Source organism: Daphnia carinata, chromosome 3, assembly GCF_022539665.2.
Source record: "Daphnia carinata strain CSIRO-1 chromosome 3, CSIRO_AGI_Dcar_HiC_V3, whole genome shotgun sequence".
Taxonomy (NCBI): domain Eukaryota; kingdom Metazoa; phylum Arthropoda; class Branchiopoda; order Diplostraca; family Daphniidae; genus Daphnia; species Daphnia carinata.
In genome coordinates, this window is record NC_081333.1 from 6193805 (window position 1) to 6206642 (window position 12838).

The following is a 12838-nucleotide window of genomic DNA, read 5'->3' on the forward strand; positions in this document are numbered from 1 at the left end:
GGTCATAAATATTTAGTGTTTCGAAGTTCGAATTTCTTGCCCGCCGACCCACTCCCTGTTTCTGACCGTCCATCACCTCACTTTTCTGCTGGCCAAGAACCCATCTGAAGTTACCCGTAGATCTCCTCTCTGCCCGTCAAACCACTCTTTGCCCGTCGACCCCCTCTCTGCCCGTCAACCCACACTCTGCCCGTCAACTCACATTGTGCCCGCAAAAATGCCTACTGGGGGACAACTACCTTTTTTTTGCATTTTCCCACCCCCTAGTAGCACAGCTGGTCCAAGCGACGTCACGGGGACGTCCAATGGACGTCGGTCTGTCCCAGCTAAGTCCGCCGTTTTCGAGACGGCTATGGATGTCCCTGGGACGTAATATTTCGGACGTCTTTCTAACCAGGGCAATGAAATATCCCAGTTACGTTCATCAGGGGACACGAAGGGACCCTAGAAGCATAGCCCGTCTTAGGGATGTCCTATTACGTCCCAGCTATGTCCGCCGTTTTTGATACGGTTATGGATGTCCCTGGGATGTAATATTTAGGACGTTGTTCAAACCATGGCAATGGAACATCCTAGCTACGTCCGGCAGGGGACATGAAAGGGACCCTATTGTTTATTCTATTATTATATTATGATAATGTCTGACTGAGTAAATATAGTTCTAATTTTTTTTTCTCCATTTTTGCTATTCTTTCTGCTGTTTTTCCTTTATTTTTTTTCAAGGAATAATTTTTACTTAAAACCTACTTTACTATTGTTAAGGATAGTATCATATCATTTGATTCGAGAGCACGTTATGCTGAAGCATCCATCTTTCCGACCCAATTCGACACGTCGTCGCGGTTGTAGTCGTGCCCTATCACCGTAGATATCCATTTCCCCTTGAACTCTTTAACAAATTTTGGTCGTCTTTCATCTTTCGCTGCCCAATCTATTTGTATTCGATTATTTAGATCCCGTAGAATATATAATATAATAGACGCCATCAAAACCGCGCCGGGCGTAGAATTGTTAATAGTAATTTTTGTTTAATTATTTGTATTTGTAAAAATAAATGAAATGTAATTCAATTACCAGTGGTTTTATGGTTTTATTTTAATTGGAAGCTATTTCCAATACAAATTTTCCTGCGTCCTTTGCCTGCCGCGATCCGGACATTTCTCCGGATGTTCCAATACGTACGTTCACTGAACGTACGGATTTGCCATCCTCCAGACGTCCAATTAAGGACGTCCGTAGTACTCCCAGCTAAGAACGTTACCAGGACCTCCAATTAGTTACGTTCGTAGGACGTCCTCCAGTAGACGTCCCTGAAACCGGGCATTAGGACATCCTGGTGACGTACATCTGCCGTCAGAATGGGACGTCCCGATCGGACAGCCAGGACGTAGCTGGGATGTCCCTGGGACGGACAAAGGCTAGTAGGGCCCTTTCGTCACAGTCTCCACCCGTCAAAACCCCCGCTATAGTTGTCCGTCCACTCACTTTTTGCTTCTGCCCGCTAAGAAGCCCGCTGTTATTGTCCGTCGACCCTCCCACTGCTCGTCGACCCACTCGCTGCTCGTCGACCCACTCGCTGCCCGTCGGCCCACTCGCTGCCCGTCGGCCCACTCGCTGCCTGTCAGCCCACTCGCTGCCCGTCGCCCCCCTCGCTGCCCGCCAAAACGACCAATATAGCTGCCCATTGACTTTTTCCTTGTTTTTGTCCGTCTTTCCCTCACAGTCTCAGCCAGGAAAACGCCCGCTGTAGTTACCCGTCAACCTACTTTTTCCCTCTGCTCGTCTTTTCACGAATAGTCTCTGCTCACCAACCCCCTTTGTCCACCAAAAAAAACGCTGTAGTTGCTCACCGTACAGTCTCTGCCAGTCGGCTTACCTACTGTAGCGCTCACCTGATTTAAGCCAAGCCCGTAGACTGAAAAATTGCCTAAATCCGCAATTTCACCCGCAGTTTAGTTTTCCAAATCCCCATCCCACCAATTCACTGTAGCAGACGGCGGTTTTGGCGCCAGCCAATCACAGCATCCCACAAATTCAACACAGCAGGCTGCGGTTTAGCCGCAAGCAAATCACAACAAAAGCACAACTTGATAGACACAGGCTCCTCCCTTTTTCCTTTTTTTTATATAGTATAGATTAAAGCTGATCAAATAATGCAAATAATAGGGTAAGCGGAATCATCTTGTTTCCTCATCTTATCTTCGTATGAGCAAAAAGATGATTAAAAATGGATGCTGCTTATCAGAGGTAGACTGAAGCCAGTCTAAATACATTTTTAAAAAGTCCTGTAACAAAGGGGTAAGTGCGTCGGGCACTATTATTCGAAGTGGTAGGTAAGCCGGATATTTAAAACGAAGGGGTAGGAGTGTCGGACTGTTTTTACAGAAGGGGTAGGTGTGTCGGAGTGTATCAACCGCAGGGGTAGGTGTGTCGCACTGTATTAATCAAAGGGGTAGGTGTGTCGGACTGTATTAATCGAAGGGGTAGATATGTCGGACTGTATTAATCGGAGAGGTACATATGTCGACCAGTGTTCAGCGAAGGGGTACGCTTGTCGATCAGTGTTCAGCGAATGGGTAGGCTTGTCGGTCTCAGTTAAAAAATGGGTAGATAAGACGGCTTTTAAAAAATGAATTATTATCTGGGTAGTTTTGACGGAATCATTATTCAGTGTTTCTCATGGGTAGATATGTCGGGGTAGGTCTAACGGGAGATGATTTCCGTTTTTTGTAAGGGTAGGTCTGTCGGGTAGGTATGTCATGTTTTGGGGTAGGTCTGTCGAAACCTCTAGGTATTTATGACAGGGGGTACCACTGTCTCTATCCCCTCTCACTGAAAAATTCTGATAAGGCGGGTAATTCCGTTTTGGCTAAATTTTCAGCGTCTAGATGGACATTACCCCCTTTTTTATTTTTCCTGATGAACGGACGCAACGTTGGATGTTAAAGGAAAAATGCCACCTAACATTGAGGCATTTGCACCCAAAAAGTTGTATGATTATGAGCCAAATGATCTTAGGCAGATAATTTCGTAAAAATGTCAATCAGCCAAAACAAAAATAATTGCCATCACTGCTTAACGCTTATAAAACCAAGTGTTGTAATGAGACCACAAAAAGATAGAAGAGAAGAATGAAAATAAGTAAATAGGATATTTGAAGGGCGAGGCAAGTTTGAAACAACACATATTTTACCCACACTAAACGTGAGGGGTAGCTAGTATTACCAAAGGTTCTTTTTAATAGCACTCTCGGCTCGGCTTACGGGGAAAATTGAAAGACCGCACTTGGCTTAGTGGGCCTCCCTGTCTCCTCCTTAACCTCTAGCGGCCGACATAGAAAACAATAGTCAATGGCATTTGTAGGTAATGAGTGAATACACGATGAATGGAGAGAAAGTGATGCGGTAAATATGAAATTCATAGCACCTTTTTCTTGTCTTTCGCTAAAAGAACCCTACAATTATATTGTAACTTAAGCACATCTAGACTTTCCACATTATTTCCTTTACTAGCACTGCCCAGCAGTCGGAAAATGTCAGGTTTTTGTATGCCTATGGCCAACTGTTTATTTCAATTATCTGCAAGCTTTTTCATTAAATTGATTGCAGTAATCCTTTACGGACAGCTGATTTTTAGCGGCACTGCGATTTGTCCCGATCAAAAAGGATGGGGATCAAGCCCTAGTTCATATTGGACCAGCATGGTGTACTAGGATGGTGAGACAACTCCCCTTTTTATGGCTATTGTAAGGAACGGCCGACCGTACTCCTTACCTTCCCCTCTCGTCCCCACGCTGGCAACCCTCTTCCCCCCTCTTCTGCCAACAGGTCATCTGCCGATGACTCTGGCCTTCAAACTTGCCAATTCTTCACATAGGTGTTACATTTACACGCAGAATATTTATTCCCGTTGGGACACCTAATCCTAAACGACCTTGCTTCTTCGTATAAATATTGCCCTTTTTCCAGATTGTCAGTCAGTCCACTTTTAGCTTTCAGTCAGTCTACTTCTAGCTTCGGTTGTCATAACAGTCATTCACCAATTTCAAGTGTCATCTCAGTCAGTCTGTCTCAGTAAGTCTCATTTCGTCAATTATCAATTTGGTCTTTGTAAAACACTCGAACACAGTGCAACAATACAGTTCATCATCGCTATCCAATAATTATCAGTAAGGAACAGATCGTTTTTCGAACCTTACACTATCTCGAATGAAGCCTGTTTTCAGACGAGGAGGCTGTGGCCTAATTGAGGAGACTTATAGCCAACGCCACCATAGGAACTAGTGAGCAACTAGATAATTCGCCAACGGTTTTCCATTTTATTTGTACTGGAAACATTAATGGCGTAACGTAGTTAATGCTGTAATAGCGTCCTTCCGGAAATGGTGAAGAAGTTCTACTTCGTCGATATTTGCCAAACTCGAAGTGATCACGAAAATGGCCCTGTCACGTTCTACCATTCGCCAAGGAGTAATTTCGATGAGGGGAAAATGATAGGAGAAGAATTTGTCCCCCCAAAACGTTGGCGTTTCAAAAAAGGAGCCAAGGTAAAATATCTTTTCTAGGTATATTGAAGTTATATTGATCATTGTGTTTTGTTTTTGTCACTGTTATCTTCGACTCACAGACCCTGTTCCAAAAGCAACAGCCAATGTACTTGCCTGAGCGATCAGCTGGATTGATTGTGTTACGAGCACCCAAGTGTCCTGCCATGCATCCCCATCTAGTGCCCTCATTCCACCACCCCTCGATAGATGGCAGACCAAACGGTATGCGACGGGGTCGTCTGCTGTCAGTCATGTTAGCAGTCTGTTACCTCGCCGTCTACCGAGTGGTCTCAAGAAGGAGCTCTGCAACACTATTAGCTTCTCTTCGCGTATCCTAAGTGAAGTGTATCGTATTCAAGTCTCTTGTCAAATAGACTTGTCCCGGTTATCCATCGGAGTATTTTCATCTTCATATCCTAACTATTCGCCCCATCGTTACCTGCTTCCGTCTGGGTCCAATGCCGGCAACATCCGCAACAATTGGTATTCTCTTTCTTTAAAATTTTACACAATTATTTAACAATTGCCTTATTGGCGGTATTGCCCAATATCTAGAATCAAACATGCCACTTCACTCCTAAAATGCTTCTACCAATTCTGAGACAGAAACCGAAGAGCTGGATCTCAATTCTACCTACAAGGATAACTGTGCGATGGGCCTGGAAGGTACATTAAGTTAATGTTCTAATACCCTATTAAACCTATTTTATGATTGATTACTATTTAAATACACGCTATCTAGCCCAGATCCAGTCAGGTTAAATGGGCGTTAAACCAACCGATTTTTCTTCTAATAAGCATCTAACTTGATTGAGCCTTCCGTAGAATTTTATGGTAGATGTTTTCATGTTGACCTTATACGTATTTGAATATGTCAAATTGAGATATTTTTTGGAGTCTAAACGTTTAAAAGATGTATTGTTGTTCAAAGACCAAATAAAGGCGCATATGAGTTTGCACCTGGCCAAAACTGCTCATTCCAAAGATTTAATTACAAAGCGTTACTTCAAATCGATTTTTATTGAATATAAAAATGACAGTATCGTTGTTACGCCATGCTATAGAAATTTAATTCATTATAATGGGCTACTATTAAACAAAAAAACGAATCATAAAATTTATTCTAAACGAATTAAACGTCAAATACAATAATATAATAACAGAAGATTGGCGTTTAAATAGGTCTGGCAGAAAAAGGACAAACTTAAAATCAATAAAAACAGTCCTACTTCTCCACGGTATTAGTCCTATTTCTCCTCAGCGATAGAAGAGCAAAAAAAACTGTTGAGATACAGAGAGTGAATGAGAGAGGAGCTGGTAGAAGATGGTATGCCTTATATATCCTTATATCTTATGGTATGCCTTATATCAATGCCTTCCTAGCCAATTTTAAAGAAGAAATACTGAAGCTGAAGGTTGGTGGGAATGAGTTTCGTGATAAAATTTTCAGAGTGACTCTTAGCCGGTTACGTAGCGATGCCCCTGCGACGTCATTCGCGTTAAAAATTGCCCCCCATAATGCGTATTATTATGCCTGCCGAAAATGTACACCAAAAGGCTTGTGGGTTTCGAACCACAGCCAACCAAAAACTGCCGGTCGCGTCACATATCCAGAACTTCATGCGCCCCTCCGCACAGACATTAGTTTCCGAGGGCGATTGCAAATACAGCACCATAGTAAAGACAATAACCGTTGAAGACATACTGACCGATATGGTTGAAGCCCCCTCTTGAATCCCAGTGTTTTTTAATTGCATCGTGATTGCCGTCTATAACTGAATAATAAACTGCCTTAATGATGCATTCTAAGCCCATTTTTATTATTTGTCCCTATAGAAGGAAACACGTCCGATTTTTGACGTAATTTGGATGTGGACATTCTAATTTTTGCGGTACGTCCCCGTTTGGACATCCGATGTATGTCCCATTGTAGAGCGCTACCCGAAAGGCAATTTCATCTCCTTGTTGGATATCTCTGAAATGTCCGGCTAAGGATGTTCGAACGATGTCCCATTAGTTACATCCATAGGATATCTCAATGGCGTAGAAAGACGACGGACCTAAATCTGATCTGCCGACGTCTCTATGATATCCCCAAGAGAAAGTGTGCTAGTAGGGATCGCTGGCAAATAAGGTTTTTCTCTTGAAATTCGGAATTTTTCAGAAAACAATGCACTTGACTATTTCAGTCATCCTCTAGACGGTTGCTGATTCCACATACGCACCTCCGCAGTTATCATTTATGTCGATTTCCAATGGCTACCCTACAGAGTAGGGTTAGGGCAGTCAGAAAACTAGCCATGACGTCATGCACTAGTCGGGGCATTGCCAGGTTTTTGGCCCATTGGAACACATTTTTTGTCTTGGTGCAAGCAGACGCTCTTGTAACGCACATTTGTAAACAAAAAATGGCAGGTACTGAAAGTGTAGGTTGTAGTTTTTGTGTGGAGTGGTTGTAGATTGGTTTATGCCATTAATTGTGGAAAGTTTATTGTCTGCCGATGATATATTTTTTATTAAATTAGAATCTAGTAGGAAGTTTCCGATTATTTGTACTTGTAATAATAAAGAAAATAAATATTTTCCTTTTAAAATTTTCAAGTTTTGTGTGTTCATCGTGTCATGCAGGCTTAGCAAGTATGTCCCAAAAGGCAGAGACTTGCTGTTTGTATTATTGCTTTGGATGCCAACGATGTATCTCGCAGTGAGTGAAATTTCTACATCATTTAATGATACTATAGAGATGTGTTTGCCATATGAATTACTTTAATGGAAAAGAATTTTAAACTATAGCAAAAAAATCGTGTTTATTAATATACTTAAAGTTGTAAACACATTTATTGTTTCTGTAACAATTTCATGAAACGAAAACAGCAAATGTTTTTGATTTTTCTGTGTTGTATAACAATGTTGCGTATCTCTAAAGAATCGCAATAGCTTTAAAGACCGACAAATCTTAAAGCCCCTGGTTCCCCAATCTTGTACTAATAAGAAAACTAACGAAGTTTACAATACTGTATTAAACAGAAAAGGGGACTTCGTTTGACAAGTTTGGAGGGGATTTCGACAGCTGAGTGTCAATTACAAAGAACACAAAAAGAAGACTAAAAGAAGACTGATCTGGGTCGGCTTACAAAAGCCCCCAAGAAAACAAAGGAAAAACAAAAGATAGTGAAGCGATAAGGGAGCCCTCTACATGGTCGTACCCTTACCGATCAAATCGGTGACAGCGGGCCCTTGTTCGTCACTTCGACGAACAATATTTAAATGAAGACACATTGCATGAAACAAAAAAGGGGGAATTTGGAGACTCAAATGCAAGGGAAAGAAATGTCGACCACAACACTCTACTGATCACTCTGACGAGTGACGAAGCTGGTTCGACACAGCAACTGATGATGGGTAGCGCTGTTTCAGCGAAAGCAATGTCGAAGGTGAGTGCAGCTGGCTCCGATGTGTTTCGTCTCTCCAATGAAATCTCCCCTTTTCCAACAGCGGAAGCATAATGAGCGTCGGGCGGGCAGCTTTGCCCGTTCAGTGGCCGTCCATTCTTCGATAAAGACTTGGCACTGGTCTATGTTGTTTGGCGGCATGGTTTCCACATGATCCATGAAGCACGACACCGATGGCGTAAAGCGTGGAACGGCTACATTTGGTGGTGATACCGTGGGAGTGGATGTTGGATCGCCTTGCCTCGGGGAATAGCGTGGTGGGATGGTTGCCATGATTTCTTCACACAGGACCTTTTCGACGTAGTTTCGGCTGGAAATTAACGCACCGATAGTTTGTTGCACGACACTGGCGTCTAAGGGACGATAAGTTAGCAACATCCAGGCCCCTTTTTCTTCGCAGTCGAAACTTTGCACTACACCTTTTAGTTGAAATAATAACTTCTTTTAACGAGTCTCTATCTCTTCTACTTCCACTATTTTCATTTTCACTGTTACTGTTTGATCTTCGATGGAGGATAGTCACTGGCACTTAAGTTCGACACGAGTTTAAACACAATTTGGGACACTGCAGAAGTCGACTATCACTGATGGCTGGGAATTTCACAATGCGTTAGACGACGTTCGAAAGAGTAAATTGCCAAAGGGTTTACTAGAGGGCGGTCCTTGACAACGTCACGGGGGTTGTCAACTACGGTAATTGGATGGGTTTTTTTCTTCCTTTTTTGGCCAAGCTGGCAGTGAGGGTGTCTGGCTCGTTGCAGTTGTGATTTCGTTTTGCGTTGACAGCACGCATACTCTAGTCACGCGACGAGTTAAGGTATTTTTTGCGCCGGAAATTTTTACTTTAGCTACGCGCACGACATTATGGGCACGCTAGGTAAAATTTCGACTACCCTTCCCAATGGCCACTGCCCCCGAGGAGTTAATGGATCGACAACGAGTACAATATCGTTCACTTCGATGTTTTTGTGACTCTTGGTCCATTTTTTTTCTTTCGGTGAGGTATGGCAGACATTCGGTGATCCATCTTTTCCAATAATGATTGACAATGAGCTGACTTTGTGTGAATTGGTTTCTTGAGATGCTCATATTGTCAAGATCGACGAAAGCCAGCGGGATGTACGGCATTGGTCTGGCGTGTAAAAAATGGTTTGGAGTGAGAGGGTCGGGATCTTCGGGGTTTACGCTGAGGTGAGTTAGCGGTCGAGCATTAAGCAATGCCCCGATTTCAGCCACAACAGTATTTAACACTTGGTCACTTACGACACTATTTCCAAGGGTCACTTTCATAGCTCTTTTGCACGATTGCACGAGCCTCTCCTCAACTCCCCTGAAGTGAGGTCCACTCGGCGGAGAAAAACGCCACTCGATGTGTCGACAAGTGTTTGAGCTTCCAGGTAGTCTTTGTTGTTGTGTAATTCTTCGACTGCCTCGTTCAACTCCTTTTCTCCAGCTACAAAATTTGTGCCGTTGTCGCTATACACAACGACTGGCTTTCCCCATATGCTGGAGAATCGAGAAAAGGCCAATAAAAATGCCTCTGCACTGAGGCTGGCAGTCACTTCTAAATGCACTGCTCGGGTTGTAAGGCACGTAAAAAGGCAAATCCATCTTTTTTTCGTGCCGTCGCCCTCTCCCTCCTACTTTGACAGTCAGTGAACTAAAATAGTCGACTCCTGTATGAGCGAACGGGGGTAAGAAAGGCGTTATGCGATGAACGGGTAGCTGAGCCATGAGTGGTGCGACTGGTTGTGAGTTTCTCCGCTTGCAGGGAATACACTTGTTGAGTAGGGATTTGATTGCCCTTCGTCCAGCGGCTATCCAGTACATCGTTCGAAGTTCGCACAATAAGCGGTCGGCTTTGATATGGTAATTTCGAACATGAGCATCCCAACTATTAGACTTGTGATACGTTCCTCTGGAGGTAAAATCACTGGATGTCTTGCAACATAGTCGACGGGTGCTTGACCAATTCGACCACCCACTCGCATTAGATGTTGTTCATCTATAAATTGTCGAAACTGCTTGTGTTTCGACCGGTTTGGCAGTTCCTTTCCCTTTTTTAAGAACAACTCATCTTCTGGGTATGCTACTTCTTGTGCGCGTTGAATGCACATTGCTAGAGATGCTTCAGTTTCGACTGGCGTCAGTTCTCCTGAAGTCACTTTCAATTTCTTTACTTTGGCACAACAGTTTGCAATGAAACGCAAACACCACGCGAGAACTCGCTCCAGGCGCACTTTGTTTGAATAATATTCTACGCATTGGTGAATCACATTATCACTGGGCTCCGTTTTCGTTGCGTAGACGTGAATGGCTTCGGGATCTTGATGGTCGTATTGTTCGATCTGATCCCACTTTGGCCATGATGGTGGTTCCAACAACACAAAGGCTGGTCCTTGATGGAATTGCTGCAACTCTTTGAGATTGTCGGGATCCAATCCTCTACTGCAAACGTCTGCTGGATTCATGACTCCTGGAACGTAGCGCCATTGTCGACAATCAGTGTTCATTGGAATCTTTCCAATTCTATGCGCCACTTCGTATTTGACGTTGGCCGAATGGATCCATCTAAGAACTGTCTGGGAGTCGACGTGAAACGTGATTTGGCTCAGATCCAGGTTCATCTCACGGCAAATTATTATGGCCAGGTGTAAAGCTTCGACAGTTCCTTGGAGTTCGAGCCGAGGGATCGAGAGCTGTTTTAGCGGTGCGACATGCGTTTTGGCCATGATGAAAGATATGTCGACTCTTTCACTGGCGTACGTTGTTCGTGCGTATGCGACTGCTCCAAAACCTAGTTGACTGGCATCGGGGAACTGTGATGTGTGCTAAGTTTGACAAACTTTGACACCATTTTTTAAATCAACATTTCAAGGGTTCGGGTAGTTCTTCGTCCCAGTCCACCTTGGCTCGCCATACTTCTTGCGTCAACATCTTCATGGCGAACACCATTGGACCAACGAACCCAAGCGGATCGTATACAGTGGCCACCACACTTACGAGATTTCTTTTGGTAGGTGTGGCGTGTAACTAAACCTTTTCTCCCACCTTGAAAGGGAACGCGTCGATTTCACTATCCCAAAGGATCCCTAGGGCGCGATCCATAGGCAATTTGTCTAAGTCTAAATCCAGTTTTGGGTTGGCCAAGCCTAATGGTTTGAGCGCTGCTAGGACCTTTCTTGACGAAGACGACCACTTGGTGAGGTTAAAACCCCCCAGCTGCAACAGTTCCTTTAGCTGGCGGGCCCGTTTGATTGCCTCTTCTTCCGAATTGAACGAATCCAGATAATTGTCAACGTAGAAACTTGTTCTTACGCTGGCTGCTGCGTCTGGAAATTTCGTTTTGTTGTCTTCAGCTGTTTTGTTTAAGGCAAACAAACAAGTTGACGGCGACGAGATGGCTCCAAAGACATGAACTGTCATTCTGTAAGTCAGCGGTGACGACGTGCTGTTTGGCGACCGGTACGAAAATCGAAAGGCGTCTTGATCCTGTTCTGGAACTAAAACTTGATGATACATCTTCTCGATGTCACTACTGATGGGAATTTGGTGCTTGCGGAAGCGCAAGATTATTCCAAGTAGGTTTAGGAGGTAGTTCGGACCGCGAAGAAGATTTTTGTTCAAGGAGGTACCTTCACACTCTGCAGAACAGTCGAAGACCATTCTTGTTTTTGTCGTCAAACTCGTCGAACTTTGAACACCATGATGTGGCATGTAGTTTGTCTTTGGTGTTCTCCTTTTAGCTTCTTCAGTGGACAAGAGACGAGCATGGCCAAGGTTGATGTATTCTTGAATAACGTCGTCGTATCGGTTGGCGTAGCTGGGGTCTCTCTTGAAGCGACGTTCAATTTGGAAAAGGCGGCCGAGCGCCATATTACGGTTGTCCGGCAATTCTGGATTGTCGGTTTTCCACATCAAACCGGCTTGATAGTGATTCTCTATGTATTTGGTGGTCCTTTTCAGGATCCCCTCTCCTCGACGATCTTCTGCTGACATGAGCGTAGGAGGCTGCATAGAGTCTTTCGACTCTAGCCTCCAAAACCGCTCGACGAGTTCTGAAAGACTCCTTTCTTCTTCCTTCGATGTGATATGAGCTACGTAATGGCGTGTTTGCTCATGTTCGCTTTGCGGGCCCACTTTGCCTCCCAAGCACCATCCTAACGGCGTGTTGAAAGCCACCGGTCCAGTCGACCCATCCATTGGTTTAAGCGATTCGCTGTGGTCGTGAGCGTCTGCTACATCGAGGCCAATTAGAATCGTAACTTGGTCGGATTGGACTTCTGGGAGCTTCAGGCCCTGCAGATGAGGGAATGCCTTTTCTTGTAACCCCGAAAAGTTTGGATTTTGAGCGACTTGTAGATTATCTACTGCATACGCTCTTCTTGTTGAGAATTGGCAAACATATTATATGTAACGTCTCCAGGCGGCGCTCTTTGAGAAGACTTAGTGAACCATCTCTGTTATCCCTTTTGATCGCTGTTTAGGAACGTCTCTCTTTTTTTTTCACAGCCATACTGTAACGACGTCTCTTTGACAACTGCTAAGTATTTTTGTCTTTTTCTCGTGGTTACATCCATACACTTGTAATCAGTTACTCATAAATCGTCCACTACTTATTCGGCAACTATAACCTGTATGAAATTATTATCGACAAGCAATATTCTACACAAGCTGGTATCATTATATATCCTGTATATGAAATGTACAGAAGCCTCGCTTACACTATCCTTGTATATTTTAACACTTCTTGCTTTGAACGAAGTTGACCCGTCTCGCGAACTAATGACGAAGTCCACTATGTGAGCATTGACTGGAGTAACTGGGCTCCTTTTAAATC

General features: G+C 43.8%; 1 protein-coding gene across 1 annotated transcript in view; it reads left to right on the forward strand.

The window, feature by feature from the left end:
• The window catches only part of LOC130688054 (uncharacterized), a 75971-nt gene that overhangs the window by 48060 nt on the left and 15073 nt on the right, over positions 1-12838 (forward strand). The window lies entirely within an intron of this gene.